Source organism: Cebus imitator, unplaced genomic scaffold (assembly GCF_001604975.1).
Source record: "Cebus imitator isolate Cc_AM_T3 unplaced genomic scaffold, Cebus_imitator-1.0 Scaffold247, whole genome shotgun sequence".
Classification (NCBI taxonomy): domain Eukaryota; kingdom Metazoa; phylum Chordata; class Mammalia; order Primates; family Cebidae; genus Cebus; species Cebus imitator.
Genome location: NW_016107562.1, coordinates 1,777,651 through 1,801,359, shown reverse-complemented (window position 1 = coordinate 1,801,359; position 23,709 = coordinate 1,777,651). Strand labels below are relative to the sequence as shown.

Genomic DNA, 23,709 nt, shown 5'->3' with positions numbered 1-23,709 from the left:
ACAGCAGTACTTTAAAAAGAATGCTTTTAGTTTTTACTCAGGAAATACACATGCTGGTTTGTTACATGATGCTGAAATTTGGAGTCCGATTGATCGCGTCACTCTGGTAGTGACCATCGACCCCAATAGGTAGTTTTTCAACCTCTTTCCCCCTCTCTCCCTCCCCCCACTATAAGTCTCTGGTGCCTATTTGTTCCCATAATGATGCCATGTGTACCCAATGTTAAGTTACCACATATAAGTGAGATCATGTAACAAACATGCGGTTTTGGTTTTTTATGTCTGCATTAATTCGCTTGGGATAATGGCTTTCTGCTGCGATCATGTTGTTGCAAAGGACATGATTTTGTTCTTTATTTGCCTGTGTAGTATTCCATGCTGTATGTGTACAGTATTTTCTTTATCCAGTTCACTGCTGATGGTAATCTAGGCTGATTCCATGTCTTTGCTATTGTGAACGGTGTTGCAATCAACAGAGGAGTGCAGGTGCCTTTTGGCAGAACGACTTATTTTCCTTGGGTATATGCCCAGTAATGGGATTGCTGGGTCCAAGAGTAGCTCGGTTTTCAGTTCTTTGAGAAATCTTCAGTTTTCCAAACTGAAAAGCAATATTTTTAGCCCACTTATTATTTCATAACTTCTGCCTTCACTGGCTTCAATAATATCTTTTCTCATTGGGAGGCCACGGTGGTAAAATCACTTGAGGCCACGAATTCAAAACCAGCCTGGGCAACATAGTGAGACCCTGTGTCTATAAAAATAAAAATAAAAATTATCCAAGCATGGTGGCATGCATCTATAGTCCTAGCCACTCAGGAGATGAGGTTGAAGGATTGTTTGAGCCTAAGAGTCCAAGGTTGCAATGAGCAATGTTTGTACCACTGCATGCCAGCCTTGGTGACAGAGAGATCCTGCCTCTAAATTTTATTTTTTTAAAAGAGTGATTTTCTAAATTTGGTCTCTCAATTGCCTTTGCTAATGAGAAACTCATCATCTCACATTTCAGAGAGCTCCAAAAATATTTTCTAAGACAGGGTCTTGACCATTTAATTATCTTCACTTTCCTTCTGTCAAAATTTAAGTTTATTAATTTTCAGGAGGTTGCCCTAGGCTAAATATAGGAGAAATATTTCTGCTTTAAACAGTTATTTTTTCCTTTATGTCGTAACGAACCTCAAGAGAAACATGACATATACCTAGAGAACAAGAAAGTAAAATTTTAAAGTAAAAGATTAGTTTTCCTAACAATTTTTACTTCTATTTCTATATACACATTAACAAATGTGTATATATAGTAGACATCAAGTTTGTGTGTGTGTATAGTATACATACATGATATGTATGCAGTTAATTCTGGAGCAAAATGAGTTTGAACTGCATGGATCCACTTACAACCAGATTTTTTTCTATAAAAGTTACACTGAGTGTGCCTGCTTCTCCTGCCTTCCCACCTCCTCTACCTCTTCCATCTCTGCCACCACTGAGACAGCAAAACCAACTCCTCCTCTTCATCCTCCTCCTCCGCCACTCAAAGTGATGACTACAAGGATGAAGACCTTTATGATGATTCATTTCCACTTAATATATATTTTCTCCTCTTAAAATATATTTTCTCTTTCTTATGATTACCTTAATAACATTTTGTTTTCTCTAACTTATTTATTATAACAATTCATTATATAGTACATATAGCATACAAATTATGTGTTAACTGTTTATGTTATTGGTAAGGTTTTCAGTCAACAGTAAGGAATTAGTAGTTAAGGTTTCAAGCAGTCAGAGGTTATACATGAATTTTTGACTATGCTATTGATCAGCATTCCTAACACCTGCATTGTTCAAGTATCATATGTACATCTGTTTATCTAGCTTATAGGATGTATGTATACTACACATACAATTGCACATAAAATTTATGTATACTATTTGTAAATACACATATATGTGTTATATGTACTTATACAGAATCATGTTTCTTACATTTATATCAATATATATTATCATGAACAAAACCTAACACCATTACAATTGTATTTTCAGCTTTCGCGTGCAGAAAACTAAGGGAATGCATGTAAGCTGAGTCTCTCAGACCCCAACCACAATAACAACTTCAAGTCTGAGAAGATTTTTCAGTATTCACCTTTTTTCTTCTGTATAGTCATCAACTCAGAACACCACTCCAGATGATACAATGTTTCTAGAAAATAATATTGAAAATTTTGAAAGGAGCACTTAAGTTTTTTAGTCTCTGTAACAAATAATTTCTACATATATTTAGCTATGTTGTTATCACTGATGATAAGAAAACCTTATCAGAAATACTGAAGCTCCTCACAGGTGATCATAGATGAGAAGAACAGCCTAAAGCTCTTTAAGGTCTACAGACTATAGGTGAAGGAAATGATTTACAGTCATTCAAGTTTGAAAAACAAATGAAAAAGAGAAGATGTGATTTTTGGCTAAGCTTAAATTGCGTACTCATTTTCCTCCCATTATTTTAGCCATACAACTTAAGCAAATTGTATACTGAAAAAAAAAAAAAAAAGGAGAAGAACATGCATTGATGATAGAAGCAGAGATTGGAGTGATGTAGCCATGAACCAAAGAGTGCCAACAGCCTCTTGAAAATGAAAAAAACAGAAATGCATTCTCGCCTGGAGGGCAGAGCAAAATTCTGTCTAAAAAAAAAAAAAAAAAATCTGGGAGAAGATGAAGTGAATGTAGTCCACACAGCTGCGTGTGTCATTAAGTGAATGTCATATTAGAACTAAATAAGCAAGGAAAAAAGGACAATAAGAATCTCACTTTAAAGTGTTTTCCTCATAAGGAAGTTTCTATTATTATCTACTGCTACTTTATGTACTTATTACACAAAATACAAGCAATCTGTAAATATTTGTGGAATTAAGTAATACCTTTTTACAAAATATTGTTGACAAGAAAGAGGAAATGATATATTTTCTACTAGAGAAATACTCCTTTGCAGGGAATCTGGCTACATCAGTTGTTTTTCATGAAAGGATTCAGGTATCTACAAGAAACTGAATGCAAAGAATTATCACCAGGAGGCATGTAAACACAGAGGTAACAAGAGTCTTGATGTGATTTGTTTGGTTGCACATGTATATAGCACAGGGTACATGTATATGTATATGGTATAAACACAGGCATTATATTGTTTAATGACTCTTATTTAAAAAAAAAATAGAGTTAGATTCCCTCAGAATTAAGAGCTAGCAAAAAGTTTGATCCTTATTCTAATATGCCTTATTGAAGCAGGTAAAAAACAAAACAAACAAAAAAAAACACCTCTGTGTTCCATTGTGTTTCTCTCATGATGTTATCTTTAAAAAAATTTAGAGCTTAGTTTTGTGCTTTAAATGGCTTTGTTTAGTGCAGCATCTCGAATAGAGTAATCTCACTTCTGCCTTCAACACCACAGTCCTGTTCTTTCACCAACACGATATAGACACTGGGTAAAAACGTAAATGAGTTAACAAGGAAAGCCTTCTGCCTACCATGCAAAGAGTCTAAAGGAATCTTTTACCTGGAATAGTCAAGTGTTTATGAAGTGATAGAAAATGTATCAGTGTTATTCTGTTAACAATTACGAAAAAAGCAATCAGCTCAATTTCCAAGTAAGTATTTACTAAAGTATATATAGCATATATACAGAAAAGTAGACAAATCACAATTATTTTATAAAGTGTACATTCCTACGTAAAACCATACAGATCAAGAGAAAATCGCCATCTTTCTAGAAGCCTCCCTCATGACCTCCTTCAGGCAATACTTCTAACGGTATCATTGCTTTTGCCTCCATAGACTAGTTTTGACTGCTTTTGAATTATATATAAATAAATTTAAATTATAATATTTACTTCTGACTAGGTTTTCGGTATACATATGTTGGTACAAAGTGTTGTTCTGTTGCTCAGGCTGTATCACGACTCACTGCAACCTCCACCTCTTGGTTTCAAGTGATTCCCGTGCCTCAGCCTCTGGGATAGCTGGGACTACAGGCATGCACAACCATGCCCAGCTAATTTTTTTTTTTTTTTTTTTTGAGAGATGGTGTTTCGTCATGCTAGCCAGATTGGTCTCATAAAACTCCTGGCCTCAAGCAATCCTCCCTTGTTGGCCTCCCAAAATGCATGGATTACAGGCACCAGCCACCCTGCCCAGCCTCAATATAATCTGTAATGCACTCATGTTGCTGCATGGGGCAAGAGGGCATTCTTTCCCATTGCTGTTTTCTTTGTATGACTATTTCACAATGCATATATTCTTTCTTCCATAAAAGAACATTTGGGCTGTTTCTAGTATAGTGTTTTTGCAAATAACATTGCTGATGAAATTCTGATGCATATCTTTTGGTATACACATGCATGCAATTGTTTTGGATAGATATCTAGGAATGAAATTACCAGGTCATAATGTTTGCAGATGCTCAGCTTTAAAAGATACTTCCAACCAGTTTTCCAAGATGGTTGTAACAATGTACACTTCCATCAAATTGTGTGAGCATCCTGTTGCTCCACAAACTTGTTTTTAAATTGTAGACCTCATGGTTGGTATACAGCAATTTAATTTTTATTTCTCTAGTAACCAATATTGGTGAGAATTATGTTTATTGACTATTTAATATATTCTAGGATAAAATGTGCTTGCTTTTTTCCCCCTTTGTAATTGTGGGTTATGTGCTTTCTTCTTGATTTGTAAGAGTTCCCTATATATGCTACATGCACACCTTCTGTCAGACTAAGTATTGCAAATATTTTCTCCCACGTCGTGTCTTGTACTTCCTTTTACCCAATGAGATTGATTGATTGATTGGTTTGAGACAGAGTCTCTCTCTGTTGCCCAGGTTGGAGTGCGGTGACATGACCATGGCTCATTGCAGCCTCAACCTCCCAGACTCAAGTGAAACTTCCACCTCAACCTCCTGAGTAGCTGGGACTACGGGTGCATGCCACCACACTGTGCAAATTTTTAAATTTTTGTAGAGACAGGATTTCACTTTGTTGTCCAGGCTAGTATCAAACTCCTGGGCCAAAGCAATCCTCCCACCTTTGCCCCCGAAAGCACTGGGATCACCACACCCAGCTGAATTTTTTTTTTTCAATTATTTTATAGATAGAAAAAGAAAGAGAAAGAAACCTTCTTTACATAGCAACAGCTAGCCATAGAGAAAAAAGAAGACATGCTAAGTTTCTCATGTCTAGTAGAAGTTCAATAAATATATTTAGTTCTGTTCAATAAAATCTGTATCAAAGTATTTTGCCTCATTATTTTTTGCAAGGTAGTAACAGCAATATTCTAGAAGAAAGAATCGATCAGGAGAATCTTTGAAATACCTCAGAGGTTTGCGAATTCCCCACTGACAAAGAAGAGAAGCACAGTGCCATTCTTGAAATTTTTGAAGACCTGTTAGCAGGTATTTTTTGAAACTATAAATCCACAGGAATATGACATATATTGTTTATTTTCAACATTGATTTTAACTCTGGAAGATACCATTAAGGAAATGAACATTGAGAAAAAATATTAAGTAATAGAGCAAAAATGGAAAAACAATTGTATCTCATTGGAGGTACCTAGGACTTTGGAACAAGAATATTTATGTTAAAAGCAATGTTCACAATCATCTTTAAAATATATGAGATGATGCATCTTTTGAGTAATGATACTCAATTGCCATTTATAATTTAAAAAATAAAACTTGCAAACTGCCTTGGAAATTGTATTGGTTAAAGTGAGTTGACTGAAACCTTGATCAAAGTCTTCACAGCAAGCATGAGTGTGAATAAAACACTATATGTACGAACAATTTCTTTTGCACTTTGAAAATTGCATGGAGGAATATATACATAAATCTATATAAACAAAGCAACGATTTTAAAAAGTCATTTTGATTTGAATGCTTCCTATAGCCCTTAAATTTCAATAGTTTCAGTATATTAGAGAATCTATTAACATTTCCTCTTGTCAGCTCTATCATGTCATAATATATATAACTTCTCAAGGTAAAATAATAAAAAGGTTCATTTAAGAAATGAGACACTCCTTAAAGGCTAGCCTTTTAAGAGCAGCATAAAACAAGTGTGTCTGCAATGATTTCACTCGTATGGTCAGCCACTGACATCTATTGGCAAAAATAAGCAGGCAAGGTTTGATTAGCTTACGAAAGCAGGTAAGATTTTCTTTCATTTCTGTGGGAACATAGTAGATGTATATATTTATGGAATACATGAGCTATTTTGATGTAGTCACAGTTTCATTTTTTCACGCACACTCACAGGCTGTTCATTCCCTTCTGCCACCCGTTCTCCCTAACTTCTCTCTCCCACTGAGAACTGCTTCCTTCCTTGACTTTTTATCTAGTGCCCTCTCTCCAGTATTTTAATACTTCTAGACAATAATGCATTTTCAAGGTTCCATGACATTAGCCGGCCTCTGGGGATAACATCATTCATTTATACATTTAATAAATATTTTTAAGAATCTCAGCCAGGGGCAGTGCTGGCAGATCCAGCTGGCAGATCCCAGCACTCTGGGAGGCCAAGGCAGATCACAAGGTCAGGAGTTCAAGACTAGCCTGGCCAACGTGGTGAAACCCTGTCTCTACTTAAAAAAATAAATAAATAAACATTAGCCTGGCATAGTGGCATGTGCCTATAATCCCAGCTACTCAGGAGACTGAGGCAGGAGAACTGCTTGAACCTAGGAAGCGGAGGTTGCAGTGAGCCGAGATCACACCACTGCATTTGAGCCTGGGTTACAGAGCAAGACCCAAGTCTCCAAAAGAAAAAAAGAAAAATAAATCTCTACATTGTATAAACTGTTTTAGGTACTATGATACAAAAGTTAACAATACAAAGAAAAATCAAAGTTTACCTGGAGTTTTTCATTCAAATAGTCAAGCAGTAAGAGAGAAAATAAACAGAAAAATAAAATAAATGGTACAGTACAGCAGTTGGTAATAAGTGCTATTATATGTTATGGGTAAAGTAAAGTGGGGAAGGGGAAAAACACAATTAGGAAGGAGAAGTGGCAGCGTGTTGGCCATGGTAAGTGTACTGGTCAGAGAAACCTTCGTTTGACGTTTAAGTAAATCAGGTACGCTAGTAAGCCATGGGAATCGCTGAGGAAGGAATACCCAGAAAGAAGGAAAAGCAGGTGTAAAGATGTGTAGAAAAAAGGACTCTCGCACAGGTAGAAAGGCAGCAAGTAGACCAATCTGGTGAGAGGGAAGCAAACAAGACGTTGTGTAATGGGAAACCATGACAGAGAGGTGGATGGGGACACTTTCTGTACGGGATGCTCAGGCCACTCCAGAACACAGCTTTTTTTTTTTTTTTTTTTTTTTTGAGATGAAGCCTCACTCTGTTGCCCAGGCTGGAGTGCAGTGGCAAGGTCTTGGCTCACTGCAACCTCTACCTCCAAGGTTCAAGTGATTCTCCTGCCTCAGTAGCTGGGATTGCAGATGCCCACCACTACACCCCGTTAATTGTTTGTATTTTTAGGAGAGACAGCGTTTCACCATGTTGGCCAGCTGGTGTCCAACTCCTGACCTCAAGCGATCTGCCCGCTTCAGTGTCCCAAAGTGCTGGGATTACAGGGGGAGCCACCATACCCAGGCGACATAGCTTTAACTCTGAGCAAGATGGAAAGCCAGGGGAAGGTGTGCGTGGAGGAGTGACACGATCTGACTTACACTTTAAAATTACCCCTCAAGTGGCCACACTGAGAATACACCACAGGATTAAAAAACAAAAAGCACAGCGCTAGCTCAGACCACTGGAGTAATCCAGGGAAGAGGCGGTTTAGACTTGAATCAGTGTAATGAGGACAGAGGTGACTGAGTCAAGACATGAGCAGATTTTGCAAGTGGAATCAAAGAGGTTTGATAACTGAATGGAAGGGGGCCAGGAAATATTTTTTCATGGGGGCAAAGAAACAGTCTGTTAACAAAGCCAAAATTACTTCCTATCTGCAAGTACAGAAAAACCACAATGGGATAGCCCGAGATTATTATTTACTTTTTTGTCCTTAAATATGTGATAAGTTAATATAATAAAAGACTCTCATAACATTCTGAACTCAAAGATATTGAATTACTTTTTTCATAAGATTTCTATAACCATGTATGTTACAAATGGAAAAATCTATTATCTTTTCAAGTATATTTTAGCTACATTACAAAAGACATGATTTCAATTTATCATAACATTATAATATTGTTTTCTATGAGCATTTGATAAATGTTTTTCAAAGCCTCTTCCTCAAGTCATAAGACATTAATTATTAGATCCCCATTTCCTCTAACTAAAAATTCAGATTGATAAGACTACTTAAACAAATACAATATGGCAGTCTAATTAGAGCATCAATACTATATCCAAATTTAGATCACCAAGGAGATACAGACTTTCGATGATAACATCTTTCAGTACTGTTTGTAATTTGGATACTTGATTTATTTCAAAGGTATCTGTTGACTAAGTTAACTGATAGCCACCTCTGCATCAATTTTGAGATGCAGACATGCAATCAGCAGCTCCGTATGAGACACTCTGGGTGGCACACTCTAATTTCGTTGTCTCTATATATCTAAAATTGCCCATATACTCTCTGGCAAGCTATTACTTTATCTACAGTATTCAGAACTTCTTAGAACAGTTCTAAATCCTATCCTTCAAAACAATTCCTTGAACTTTTTGGCAAAATAATTTTTATTCAAAAGCCTATTTATTTACTGTGTTTATTATACCTTTCCTTTTATGATATTGTTTCCTTAGACAATTAATCCTAATTCATTCTTTCCTCTCTCTGACCACTATATTGACTTTAATTTTACATGATTAAATTATTCAATTCTAAGTGCAGCTATCCTGGAAATTAATAAACTTATTTTACAGAGTATTTCCAATGAAAATAATTCTGTTTAAAACTGTAGTGTGTGTGCATGTGTGTGTAGTCTTGTCAGGAGCATTCAAACTTTATATTTCCTTTCTTGTTTCTGACCTTCCATTTTCAATATCCTTTGCCTCTCACTGGATTGTGAATGTGCCCTTTCCCTACGTCTGAAAATCTTTCAACCTTCACCATTCATTCTAAGAATCAGCAGTATGTTACGTTTTTATAGAACCTTTCTTCCAGGGAACAGAGAGTGTTTCATATATATTACCACATTCATCCTTAAAATTTCTCTCACAACACCCATAGCCCTGGCTAAACTATGCCTCAGTTGAAACCTCAATCTGTATCTTTAGTTCTTTCTTCCTTGACTGCCTTTCCTACAAACTCTGTAAATCACATTTTTAGAATCCTGCATCTGTAGAAAATATGCATAATTCTATCATTCAGGTGACCTTTCTTTCTAACCCTGTCCTCAGAATACACCATTTCTATTTCAAACATTTGCCACAGGCTGCCTAGTAGGTGTTAGGTTACTAACATCTTACTACCTACTTCTCTCTGTACCTTCTTTTTCCTTCATGTTAGTGAAATAATCCGACTTGATAACATTCTGTGATTACCTCCTTTTTTAACCACATCACTTAAATTTTCTCTAAAGGACATTTGTGTCCCTTTTACACTTGATCTTAGCCAAAAGGCTGAGAAGTGATATCATGTTTTAAATTTTATTTTTAATGATCAGATGAAACTTATGTATTAAACTAGTTTCCACAGAAGTAAGAGGTAACATGTCTTAATTTTTCCCATGTAGCGATCACTTTGATAAATGCTTAGATGGTACCTCATTTAATACTTACTGTAATAGGTATAAGAACTGAATCCTATTTTCTACATGTTACTGGTAGAAAAATAAAGTTTTTAAAGGTGAAGTATCTGGCACAAGAATGTACATAGTGTGTAGCTGAACTCAGGCTTTGACTTAAATAGCCAAAGCACATCTCTATTTGTCATACCACATTTTCTCTAAACAATCACCATAAATTGAGAGTTTAAAAAAACTGCCATATTACTTTTTCTCAGAATTCACCAATTGCCTATAAAAAAACATTGTATTTGGGGACTTAGTTTTAGATTTGAACCGGTTCAGAAAAGCAGTCTAAAATCTGTTTACTTGTATGAGACAATCACAACTCATATGTTTTAAAAAAAGACTTAAAAGTAAGCCATTGCCTCTAATCAGAATTAAAATAATTCATTACCTTCAATATGCATTTTAAAATGAAATCAAAATTATTACAGAGAACTTAAGAGGTAAGAGCTATTATTCTATAGAGGATTTTTTTTTCCCTGAGCTACTGAGTGCCCCATTTTGTTTTTGTTTTGTTTTGGTTAATGAAATGGCATACTTTTACAATCATGTATCAATTTACAAAAGGGATGCATTCTGAGAAATACGTCATTAGGTGATTTCAATGTATGAACATCATAGAGTTAACTTACAAACCTAAGAGGCGTAGCCTACTGCACATCTAGGAAATATGGTATAGCCCATTGCTCCTAGGCGGTAAGCCTGTACGGCGTGTTACTGTACTGAATACTACAGGCAATTTAACATAGTAAGTAAGAAGCTGTATATCTAAACATACCTAACTGTAAGAAAGACGTAGTAAGATTGGAAAATACTATAATCTTACAGGACCACTGTCATGTATGTGGTTCATTATTGACTGTAATGTCATGAGGAGGCACAGGACTGTATTCATGAAAGCTAGTCTGTTACATACAGCCTAATTTATTACACAGTACCACCGTTTCCCTTTGATTTATTAATTCTGAGAAACTGATCAAAATTTCTATGTGTATGTTTCTTCTCACGAAGTTTATTTCTCTTTAGTCACTGTGTGTAACACCCCAGGGACATTAAGTACAGAGATAACTGAGGCAAAAGGAAAATTAATAACCTAACTTTCGGGATTATTTGCAAAAGCTAACAATTATGCTAAATATTTTTCTTTATAGATGTATCACATTTCAAATACTACATATATAACATATATTTAACAGAGTTTAGTAAAATGCCAAATAAACTACTTAGTAAAGGAATATATTTCTTCATGCAATAATACTTAAATCATATCACTGCATTTCAGGATATGTGAGATAGCAAACAGTTAATTATTTGAACTAAAATCCAAAGGTCCAGAGTTAAAATATGACAATCTATTTACATTTTGATATGTCAGTGTTACAGCATAGACAATAAAACATATTTAATAAATTAATCATTAAGGCACCTAGATCATAAACTAGGATGTGCATTGAAGATGGTCTCAGTGCAACAGCTGATGTTTCATCGATACAGGAAAGGCTCAAATAATCTGGACAGATGAAGTGGTTGTGTAACATTTCCCTCTTTCCCCAGTTCATCTGTCCAATTTTAGGACCATTTATTTAAAAAAGAGACCATTCTTTGATAATTCCCCTTCAATGTCTACTTGTCTTGATAAAGATGTTTATATATTAAAAGTTATGTCTTAATTAGCTGAAATCATAAAATAATAATATGTAGCTTTTAAGTATTTTAAGTGTCTTCCAGATAAGCTTTGAATCATTGAAACGAAAGTCTATAATCCACGTAGATGTGAAACTAAAGAGAAATTTCCTATGCAAATAGTTATACCATATGAAAGCCATGCAAATACTGCCTTCAGAAGAAAAATAAAGGCTTGTTTTATTTTTTTCCCCACAAACTGAGCTACTTTATCAGAGCACACTTGCAAACTAAGGATTTACATATTTTTGACTGAAAAAAATTTGCATATCACATGTATGTGACTTCACAATGTGAACAATTTTAGGACACTGACACAAATAGGTGCTAGATCATTAAAGAAAAGAGACAGTCAGAGTTGCTATTAAATTTATTACACATTTGATAGAAACACCACCAAAATTCTTCAAATTAAAACTAAAATCTAAATATCTTGATTATGGAATGGATTCAATGGTGTTTAGATATTAAACTTAACCTCAAAAACAATGTGGTTATATGAAGATTGTGTAGAAAAGAAAAATATATGGTAGGAAGGCATGTTAATATAGAAAAGTTACCACTTGGAAAACAATTTATCTGAAAGAAGCACAGACCCTTTCGTCCGTCCTGTGAACAAAGAAGGAATCAAGAGAGCAAGGACAGTGATTTCCCCTGCACTGCATCTGTGTGAGTATAAAGAGACTCAAAGTTTATTATATAAACGAACTTGTTACAAAGATGAAATTGATGACATTTAGAGATAAACATGCCAAATATTAGATCCTATTCATCAAACTCAGTGAGTGTGGAATCGTAAAAAGAAAAACTTTTACTAGCTATTCATTTGGAAACATTTGCACAAAATAATATATTATCACAGATTGTCAGAGAACTGACACTTTGCCAACTAGTCTGATTCAAATTTGTAAAAAAGATGAGCAAAGGACATCAGACTCCACAGGAGGGGAGAAAAAAAAAGACAAGACAGGATTATAGGATCCATAGAATTTTACAGCTAGAAGGAATGTAAAAAAAAAAAATCTATCTCATACTTTTCTTATATCCTTTTAGAAAAGCAACTAGAACAAGTAATAATAACATCTTTCTCAAGGACACACAGTTAGCAGGTGGCCAATTACCTTACCTGAAAGTAATGAATTATATAAATAAAGAAAATGTGAGAAAGATACTATATACAGCATACAAAAGCACATTTAATATAATATTACTACTTTTATATCTTTACTTATATATGGTTCAAATGACTTGAGTAGAACTTGATAGGATAAAAGTACTACTTCTAGTGTTTAAAGTTCTAAAGATATATTTCAGTTAGTACTTTCACTATTCTTCAAATTTTATTCTTAAAATAACTTTGAAAAATGCATCTTCATACCACTCCAAGTAAAATTATGTCTTATTATAACATATTAAGCTCTTTAAAATTAGTTTATATAATTTTAATTTGTAATTTAGTAAAATTTTTAGACAACATGTGCATTCACAACTCAAGATGAAATGGCTTGCATTGTTTTGGGATTTACTAGTACATGTATCATAGCAGTGTGTGTGTGTGTGTGTGTGTGTGTGTGTGTGTGTGTATACATATATACATATGATAACATATAGTGGTTTGTAACATGCCCTAAAATTTATGACAACAAATTCTGCCAACCCTTTCCCCTGCTTTCTAAAATTTACTATAGTCTAAAATATAAATAAATATTAATATATTCATCATATAATTGCCTTTTTAAGAAATCAATACCCTGTTATTTTTAGACAATATCGAAATATGCCTTATCTAAAAAAACCTAGTCATTAAACTTAGAAATGTCAAGTATGCCTGTGAATTTGTTAAGGGAACACTACAATTTTCTATTTGACTTGAAAATAAATCAAGCAGCCACAGCATTCTCAAAGTAACACTATTAATTACTTCTGCTAATTGCCTCTGAGCAATTGGGAAAGACGTAAAGCAGTCTCCTCTGGTTTGATTTGAAGGACATCAGAGGATCTCACCCCATTAGACTGCCTCTAACATTCACCCTCCTTGGGGCTGGGCTCTATCCCTCCCACAACAGCAAAATCTGTCAGAAGTTTTATGCTGAGCTCAACTCTCTGTTCTGGCCCTTCTGCAATGTTTTCATCTCCCAAGATTTATCTTCTAGCAGGAAAACAGGGAGAAAGAATGTCTTAAAGGAGATATTCCTAGGTCTGATATCATTTACTTCTTATTTTTGGCTTAGTCTATCTTTATTGATGGATTTTATCATTGAGGAGCCATTCTAGTACTTAAAATGATATTGATTAATCATCACACTCATCACTGCTCAAGCTTAGAGACAAAAATATCAAGTGAAAGCTTAAAAACTTTTTATTCAACAATTTTTCAGAAAATAACACTTCCAAGAACTATTGCCAATCCATGTCATTATCACCATAAAAACCAGCTGCTAATTTTTACTTAGATGTAAATGAAAAATGGGAATAATTTTATGTGGTCACGGTGTCCATCTGTAAACCAATTTAACCAATAAACAAAAAGAAAGGCAGAGTTAAATCCATGTTAAGAGTTCAAGACTGGGTGTGGTGGCTCATGCCCATAATTGTAGCACTTGGAGAGGCCAGAATGGGAAGATTATTTGAGGCCAGGAATTCAAGACCAGCCTGGGCAAATCAGCAAGGTTCCCTCTCCACCCGTATCCCTATAAAAAATAATTTTAAAATTAGCCTGGTGTTCACACTAGTAATCCTTGCCACATGGGAGGCTGAGGAGGGAAGGGTCACTTGCCCAGGAGTTCAAGGCAGCAGTGAGCTATGATTGTATCACTGCACTTCTGTCACTGGGTGACAGAACAGAAACCTTTATCTAAAAATCCAACAAATAATGCAATAAGCTTTTAACATGAGAATCCTTTCCAACTTTTTTATATCAATTGTTTCAAAATGTTTGTTTTCTTGGAAAATTAATCCTTTAACCTACATGTAAATATATATAGGTATGTGTATAAAATGTATATATTTTCTTCTGCTGCCTTAGATTATCTAAAAATAAGAAAACAAGCAAATAAAAATTGATATTTGGGAAGAATTTTACATGCTCTTTGCTAAGGTTATGTATGCAATTTTCCAAAGTAAGATAAATACCTGAGTAATCAAGCTACCTTATCTCTATATTTTTAAAACAATAATAGATTCATTGAAATCAGACACTGGTTAATTATAAAAAAAAAAAAAAGAGCTTTAAAGGATGACCAATATTAAGTCAACTTCTGAATCTGCCAGTTTTCAGTTGTGATTATTTAGGCTATATTTCTGATTTTTTTAAAGGTCGTTTTAGTTACTACATAAGGCACCTAAGTGGATAAAATTAATTTTTTGGACATAAAACTTCTGCTACAATGTGTACTACGTAGATGTTTAATAATTGATGGTTCTCTTTCCTCTATGTGCCTGCCATTCGACTGGTTCTAATCCCAGCTGTGCAATTCTGATAAGATTATTCAACTCTTCCTGCCTCTGTTTCTTCATCTAAAAATGGGGACCAAAAAAAAAGGGAGGTGAAGGATACTCAGTTGTGTTTTACCTGTGGTTGCTGGAAGGCAGAAGCCTTTGGGTAAAGAGAAAAGATGATGGGTGCACACGGTGAAGTATATTATAGCAATTAGAAGCAAAGGCCACGAAGCAATATGGATAATCTTTTTAAAACAACAATACCAGATGAAAGAAATTAAGAAACAGAAGGGTAACAACACACACTGGGGGCTTTCAGAGGATTGAGGGTTGGAGGAGAAACAGAGTCAGGAAAAATAATTAATGGGTACTAGGCTTATATCTGGGTGATGGGCAGGCACAGTGGCTCATGCCTGTAATCCCAGTACTTTGGGAGGCCAAAGAAGGTGGATCACGAGGTCAGGGGTTCAAGACCAGCCTGGACAAGATGGTCAAACCCCATCTCTACTAAAATTACAAAAATTAGCTGGGCGCAGTGGCAAGTGTCTGTAATCCCAGCTACTTGGGGGGCTGAGGCAGGAGAATTGCTTGAACTCTGCAGGTGGAAGTTGCAGTGAGCTGAGATCGCACCACTGCACTTCAGCGTAGTGACAGAGCAAGACTCCATCTCAAAAACAAAACAGAACGGAACAAAAAAAACTCGGTGATGAAATAATCTGTTCAACAAACCCCATGACACAAGTTTACCTATGCAACAAACTTGCGCTTGTACCCCTGAACTTAAAAGTTAAAAAGAAGCAAAATGAAATACATCACACAATGACATTTTTTAAATTAAAATACATGCATAAAATAGCAATATACCTTTTGCAACAATATTGGCACACAAGATATTGAACATCACAAATGTGGCACTGGAGGTGGAGAATCAGAGCACCTCAGATAGGAGAAACTCAATAAATGCTAATTCTGTAACACAGACAATGTAAAATGTAAAGGAATGTCTATGTGTATGTGTGACACTGTGTTGTAATAAGCTCTCCATGCTTTCCTGGTAAGAAAACACATTCAATCTAAAGCAGGCCTACCAGTGATGTAGCTGAAACCTTGCTTGAACATGACTTTTATCATTTACTGTGTTATTAATTTAACTTCCTACTGCTACATTAGTAGTTTCAGAAAAAAAATAAAACAGAATAAGAAATAACATGAGAAGAAACAAAGCAAATTTAGAATTAGCTAATTGACTAAAAATATTTTGAAATTTTTTCAGCTTGGCTAACCTTAAATTAACATTTGTACCCTTTTATGTCTGGCCAAGAACAACAAGAAAAGACTCTAAAGCTTAATTATAATGCTTAAGGATTTACAGAATGTTGAATCCCCATGTCATTTATAAACCTTGCAATTAGCATATTTTTAAGGATTGACTGTATAACAGGGAATATTATAATGACTCTTATGTTTTTAATTCATCTAATTAAACATCTGTTTTTGAATTTGAATTTTCAGTTTAATGAAGAAAAATCCTAATATTTAAATTCTAAAGCTAAAGCTTCATACCTTTAAAATACATATATTAAAAGCTATTAATAAAATTAGGTCAATATTCATGACAAAATTACCCTTTTATGTTAGATTTAGATTTCTATTCAACCCCATTTTTTCTAATAAGCACTTCTTTAGAAACTGAAAGAATAATACACCTTGAAGAAATAAACTCTTTAAAACTGTCCATCAACTAATGAAACCGCCAATTTAATTACTTTTCTCAATCTCCAGAATATAATATGATCTAATTTATAATTAATGTTATGACAACTGCCTAATAAACTTAAAACGATTTGACATTAGGGCTGAATTTTCATTGGAACTGGTGGAAAGTTTTATAACTTGGGGATTTTCTAATCCCCAGGCATACTGATGAAATCTATCTCTAATATAAAATCATCCTGATCCTTGCTGTTTTCTGATTATAACTTTAGACACCAAACACTACAAAAGTAAATAAATTAAAAACTTACTGACACTTCATATAAAGGAGCTAATTCTTATTGATTTTGTATTCATGCCATTTTTACTTTTGTATGAATGATTTGTACATAAATATAACATGAGCATGATAAAGGATGTACCATATGGATGTACAATTAGCGTATATCAAATTCTTTTCTCACTAACCTGACATAGTCACACTTTAATGTATTCAAAAGAGACCTGACCTGAAAAGAATATGTTTTTTGGGTATGTTTTTTATTTTCAATACTTGAAATAAATCTTTCATTTTGAGTAGTTCCTTATACAAGAATTGAAAACTTTGACTAAAAAATAAAAACAGCTAAAACCACAAACACACAACTTCCCCCAACACACACACAGGGAGGTTATGGCAAGTACATCTTCTGCAAGTCTCATTTTTAAAAAGTAATTTGATGCAGATTTTTTAATAATATCTCTGTAAACACACAATATGCTCCCAGGAAATTAAAAGTGGAACAGCTAATCAAATATCCTGCCCCTTGCAGGGGACTGCAGCTGATAACTTCCAGGGAAATTGACAACTACCGTGTCTTTCCCCTCAGGAATGTACATGGCTTCACTGGAAAGGTATATTCACTTCCTTTAGAACCTGAGATGATTCATTTGAATACAGAAGCATGATATTCAAATACCTAAAGTTCATTATAAATTTTGTATCAGCAAAAGAAAACCCTATGATGGAAAGGATCAATCGAATCAATCAAATTAATTGTTCCAAACCTAAGAATATTTTTTCCTACTCCCAGACCATCAGGCCCATCAAGTGGCAAAGGAAGGCTCTCTGAAAGGGAAGAAATTTATAAATTCACAGATCTAGTCAATGGCACATATGCTTTTTATTTACTTCCACAATTATTTTCCCATTCTGAGGTTGGACTCATGATTTTATCATTTTCTACGTAATCAATAAACATCCTCAAACATACTTATAACTGAAATGTTGGTTTCCAACAACGTATTGTGTGTTCTAACAACCCCCATAATTTGCATCTTCTAAATCAAGTCTCCTCATGGTATTACCTGGTTTTCCAAGTCTTCCCACCAATGCCAGACCCTCCCAGCCAGGATCCCATGCTAGAGCACACCACTCAAACACCCCAGCAGCTTCTCCCAAGTTTGACTGCCTGCTGTCCCATTTGTTTACTCTTCTAAAAGGGTGTCTTTAACTGTCTTAAACTAAGATTCTAATAACTGCATGAAATTTTCTCTGTCAAATTGTTATTTAAATTTCCTGATTCTGGATTGGATCCTGAAGTTGAAGAAGGAAATCAGTGGAAAACCAGATGAAATCTAAATAGTTGAAATATCAGTAATGTGTCACTGTTGATTTCTCTTTTTAAAAACCTGCCATGATAATATAAAATATTAAGTGGGGGAAATGGATGAAGCGTCTATGTGGATTCTATATCACCTTCACAACTTATCTGTAAGACTGAAACTATTCCAAAATAGTATATTTAAAAAATAAACGTTGTGTTTTTGAAAACAGACTTCAGTGTATTGACACAAAGGATGAGAAAGATGGAAATTGCAGATATAGTGTTAGTTTTGCAGCAAGAGAAGCTAGAGATAAAAAGCACAGTCACTCCTAGCTTTCCCCCACAGAGGCAGTCGCCTCTTGCTGCCTTTGCATAAAGATTGGCTGTGGAGGAAATTGCATTTATTTGCATGGCATCTGCTCAGGCCACTACATAATCTCAGATTTGTTTTTCAGAGAGATGAATCCTGTTGCATTATGGAGTATGGCCTCTAGAAAGGAAAGAGAAGCTGCCAGGTGAGCATTTAAGGCTCTGCGGCAAGAATGTGAGGCAAAGTTGTAATAGACGAGTGAAAGTAAAGAGGAACTGAAATGAATAAATCAGGAAACATGAAGATAATAGATAACGGCAGGAGTGAGAGAAGAGTGAAAAATGACTCCCAGATTTGCTCGTGTCGCTGAGTAGATGACTGAAAAATTGACTGGGAAAGAAAGTTATGGAAAGAGACACGTGGCTAGAGGGCACAGACGTTGAGCAGACAGATGCTTAGATGCTTATGGAGACTGTAAGAGGCAATGGAAATGATAAGAAGTTCAGGAGAAGGTTGAACTGCAGCTGAAGACTGGACAACCATCAGCCTGAAAGTGATGTGGACAAATTTCCTGAAGATTACTCAAAAAGTTATTAAGATGATCCAAGTCGAATGCATAGCTTCAGAAAAGAATAAAAACTAAATTTCCAAATCACACAAATGCAGGGCCCAGAGATTATAAATCAGGCTATTCATTAAATAGATTCAAGCATTATGCTAAGAAATTTTTTCAGAAATCTTGTTTGTAAGCAAAAAAAAAAAAAGAAAATCTGATTGTTAAAAACTAATTTTGCCTTCTGTAAATGTTTACACCAAGTTACATTGTTCATCCCTAAGAAATACCAGTTAGTAAAGAAGAGCAAATATATAGCTAAATATAGATAGAAACAATATACATGTAATCATTAACTGTTTCCACAGATGCATGTTGATTTCTCTACAGTGATACCTGCATGGAAACAGCATAAAGAGCTTTTCTTTAACATTAAAGGATCAATGGGTCTTTTACTAACAATATCTTTTATGTTTTGGTTGAAATGAAGTTAGTAAAGCTCTAGAATGACCAATTCTACAAAATACAGAAACAATTTTCTCATTAGGCAAGTTTTCACTTCAGTTTGATTACTAATCTGCATTTACATAAATTTTTCCTTGTTTAGATTTCTCTATTGAAAGAGATCTATTTCACAGCAAGATAAAGCATTAGCAGTTGCACTTAACAGTGATTTCATATAGCAGTAGTTATAGAACTGAACTGAGAATCAAGAGTGGGACTTCTTGTTCCCTTAGGAATAGTATTATATTTAAATGTGAATTTTGCATTGGAAAAAACTGAAATAATGATTATGTTGCACTTGAAAATCTGCACATAAAACACCAAAAGTATTCACAGAGGAATGTGTGTATGTGTGTACATACACACAGACGCACACACACACACACACACAGAGTTATAAAATTTTGGCATTAAGAAATCTCTATTCATAGAAAAATATTAATTTGCTTTATTCATGTTTATTAAACACTACTTATCCTTTCTAACTTTGACATTAATAAACTTTATATTGAATCTCATCAAAGGTAAGCCTACAAAGTCAACCCAAGGCCAACAACTGTCTTAGTTACATGATAATCATTCAGAAGCGTAACTGAAAAATAGGAAATTGGTGAGTCTAAGAGAAAGCTGGAAAGGTGAGAGTGTTTAAGCCATAAAAATTCATTTGGTTATAACAGAGTTAAATCTTGGCCTCTTCTCCTCATTTTTAATTTCCACTGTCCTTGGGAATGAGGATGATCTGGCTTGAATAGTTTATTTTCGGTTTTTTTCAACTTCTATTTTAGGTTCACTGGATACATGTGCAGGCTTGTTACCTGGGCACCAAATTACATTATGCTGGTATTTGGTGTACAAATGATTTCATCACCCAGCTAGTGAGCATAGTACCCAATAGGTAGTGTCTATTTTTCCCATCTTTGTGTCCACATGGACGCAATGTTTATCTCCCACTTATAACTAAGAACATGAGGCATTTGGCTTTCTGTGCCTGCATTAATTTGCTTAGGATAATGACCTCCAGCTGCAGCCACGTTGCTGCAAATGCTATGATTGGTTTTTGTTTTAGAGCTGTGGAGTTTTTCATGGTATTGATGTGCCACATTATCTTCACCCAGTTGATGGTTATCTTGGTGGAGTATACATCTTCACTATTGTCAATGGTACTGCAATGAACATATGGGTCCATGTGTCTTTTTGGAAAACAATGTATATTACTCTGGGTAAATATTCAGAAATGAGACTGCTGGGTCAAATGGTAGTTCTGTTTTTAGTTCTTAAAGAAACCTCCAAACTGCATGCCACAGAGGCTGAACTAATTCACATTCCCACCAGTGTTTAAGTGTTCCCTTTTCTCTGCAACTTTGCCAACATCTGTTTTTTTCTGACTTTTTAACAATAGACATTCTGATTGGTATGAGAAGGTATCTCATAGTGGTTTGATTTGCATTTCTCTAATGAATAGTGTTGTTAAGCATTTTTTATATGCTTGTTGGCTGCATGTATGTCTTCTTTTGAGAAGTCTCTGTTCATGTCCTTCGCCCACTTTGTAACGGGGTTGTTTTTTGCTTGTTGAATTGTTTATGTCCCTTATAGATTCTGGGCATTAGACCTTTGTCAGATGCATAGTTGGTGAATTTTTCTAGTTTTAAATTGTCTTGTGACACTAAGAAGAATTTTTATTTGATTAACTGGAGTCGGATTCTGCAGGAAGAATATGGATCTCTATAAGTTATCTTGCAAAAAGAAGTCATATTCTATAGGGACGATTTTAATCACTTACATTATTAAGATAAAATATGGCTCTTCTAGGACTCATAATTGATACTTGAAAGCTAGGGATCCTGTAAATATTACAACTTAAGTATAAGGAGTATGTAATGACTGTAGTCTCTATGGACTAACAAATGTAGATAGCCTTTGTGGTACTAGATCTGTAAAAAGGCTTGACATGACTTTAAAATAATAATGTTTCTTTTTATATTATACCACTTAATGACATAAAACTTATTTTAAAATACATTAAGCCATTATGAGATAAACAATGTTGTTGTATCCAGCATTAGTGAACTGGATAGAGAAAGAAAGAAGCCAAATTAGACTCCCTAAAAACATTTGTGTTCAAATTTTAACTCTACAGTTTGCTAATTTTGTGACTTAAGTAAGGCAAATTCCACACCTAAAAATACAGGTAACAATATTTACCTAAAAGTTATTTTTAACAACTTTGAATGACATAAGAAAAATAACTTTATAAATTGAAAAGTACTTATGTATTCATTATATTTGTCATTTTGCCTAATCAACATGAAAGCCAAGAAAGTTGTCTTTACTTTGATGAGTAAAATTCAAGAAATTGAATATGCAAAGTGAAATACAATTTCCTCAGTTTTAGAATATGAAAATGCACACAATATAGAGTCCGGTTGGAATAAAAAATTATTTTATATGCAATTTGTATAAACTCAGTTTGTATTTATAATACGCACAACTGTTTTCAAACACAATATTCTTCCTAAGCTTTGGAAGTAGCATCTCTATGTGCCTATCATTTAAGTCAAGAAGGACACAAATTGTACTAGACACTTGTTTATAGCAGGTAAAGAATGCCAGTAAATTAATGCACAGGTCTGCGTCATTCTAATCTTATAGACAGTGAAGTCAAAAGAGCTCTCCAAATGTCCTAACATACACAGTGTTCTAGGGCTCTTTTATCCTTTGACAGTGTTGTCAAGGATGGTAGAAGAATCAGCTTTGTGTTCTAATAAAACAGTTTTTCAACGAGTCCTAGATAGGTCAACCATTTCCTTCAAAAATAATAATAGAATGTCTAGAAGCAAATGAACTTTTTCTATGTGTATCGAATAACAGAGAAATTGTTAAATGTTTGATGGACCTGAGAAGTTGTATGAGTCAGCCAAACAGCATGCAACCCTAATAGCGAGGTGGCTGTGGGTGTCACCAAGTGGCAAAGAGCAGTGAGTGAAAAGAAAATATGTGCAGTATAAAATCCACAGAGTACAGGGAAGTGACGGCAGCCTCCAAGAAAACATCAGGAAAAGAAGTGACAACAAACTACTCCAGTAACCAGCAGATTATACGAGGTGTAAATCATATAAGTACAAGTAATCCAGAAAGTAAAAAACTAGTAATAATGCCAAATCCCAAAATTGTATGATTTAAAATTATTGCATTTTTAAAGAGAAAGAGAAAACATCCCTTTTTTTTGCGGGGGAGGGGGTGGAGTTTTGCTCTTATTGCCCAAGCTAGAGTGCAGTGTCACAATCTTGGCTCACTGAAACCTTTGCCTCCCGATTTCAAGGGATTCTCCTGCCTCAGCCACCTGAATCGAATAGCGGGACTACAGGTGTGTGTCACCACGCCCAGCTAATTTTTGTATTTTTAGTAGAGATGGGGTTTCACCATGTTGGCCAGGACGGTCTCGAACTCCTGACCTCAGGTGATCCGCCCATCTCAGCCTCCCAAAGTGCTGGGATTACAGGTGTGAGCCACCGTGCCCAGTCAGAAAAGAACATTTTTAGAAGAATTTACCATGTGGAAAGCAAAGTTCTATTAAATAACAAACCGAGCATTTAGCAAATATAAAAAGTGTTGTTATATCCCATGTTATATGCATGAAATAATGACATGAGGAATCATTTAACATGGCAAAAAATAAGGACTCTGACTTCTATAGCAATTGAAGATTTAAAATTCCTCATGAAATGTTTTTTATTTTTAAGTCATATTGTCTGATCAAAGTGGAAACCAGTAAGGTTGTCTTTACTTTGATGAGTAAAAATCCGTGTGACAGGCAATGGGAACAATTTCCCACAGGCAAAATACCATATTCTCAACTTAAAAAAACAAGGCATACAGTAGGATACAGGACTATTGGAATTAATACTAATTTCACATGTAAAATGTATAAGCTCAATTTGCAGGATAAGAGGTATAAGAATTAGAGATAAAAATTAAACACAGGTTGTTACCTGAAATTAGTTGATTTTACTATTTATAGAGTAAGTGCTTAGTAGTTGAATTACTAAGTTAGTAATTGAATTAATAACTTGTCTCTATGGTTCACTATGTTTTTCTGAGTTCAGTGTTTCCAAGGTCTAGATAAGAATCTTAA

General features: G+C 34.7%; 1 protein-coding gene across 1 annotated transcript in view; it reads left to right on the top strand.

Annotated features, from left to right (window-relative positions):
• Positions 1 to 11,927: 11,927 nt before the first annotated feature.
• RGS21 (regulator of G protein signaling 21) overlaps positions 11,928 to 23,709 on the top strand; it is a 48,586-nt gene continuing 36,804 nt past the window's right edge. The window contains exon 1 of the mRNA XM_037727907.1: positions 11,928 to 12,142. The gene's annotated coding sequence lies outside the window, so the exon portion shown is untranslated. The remainder of the gene's footprint in view (positions 12,143 to 23,709) is intronic.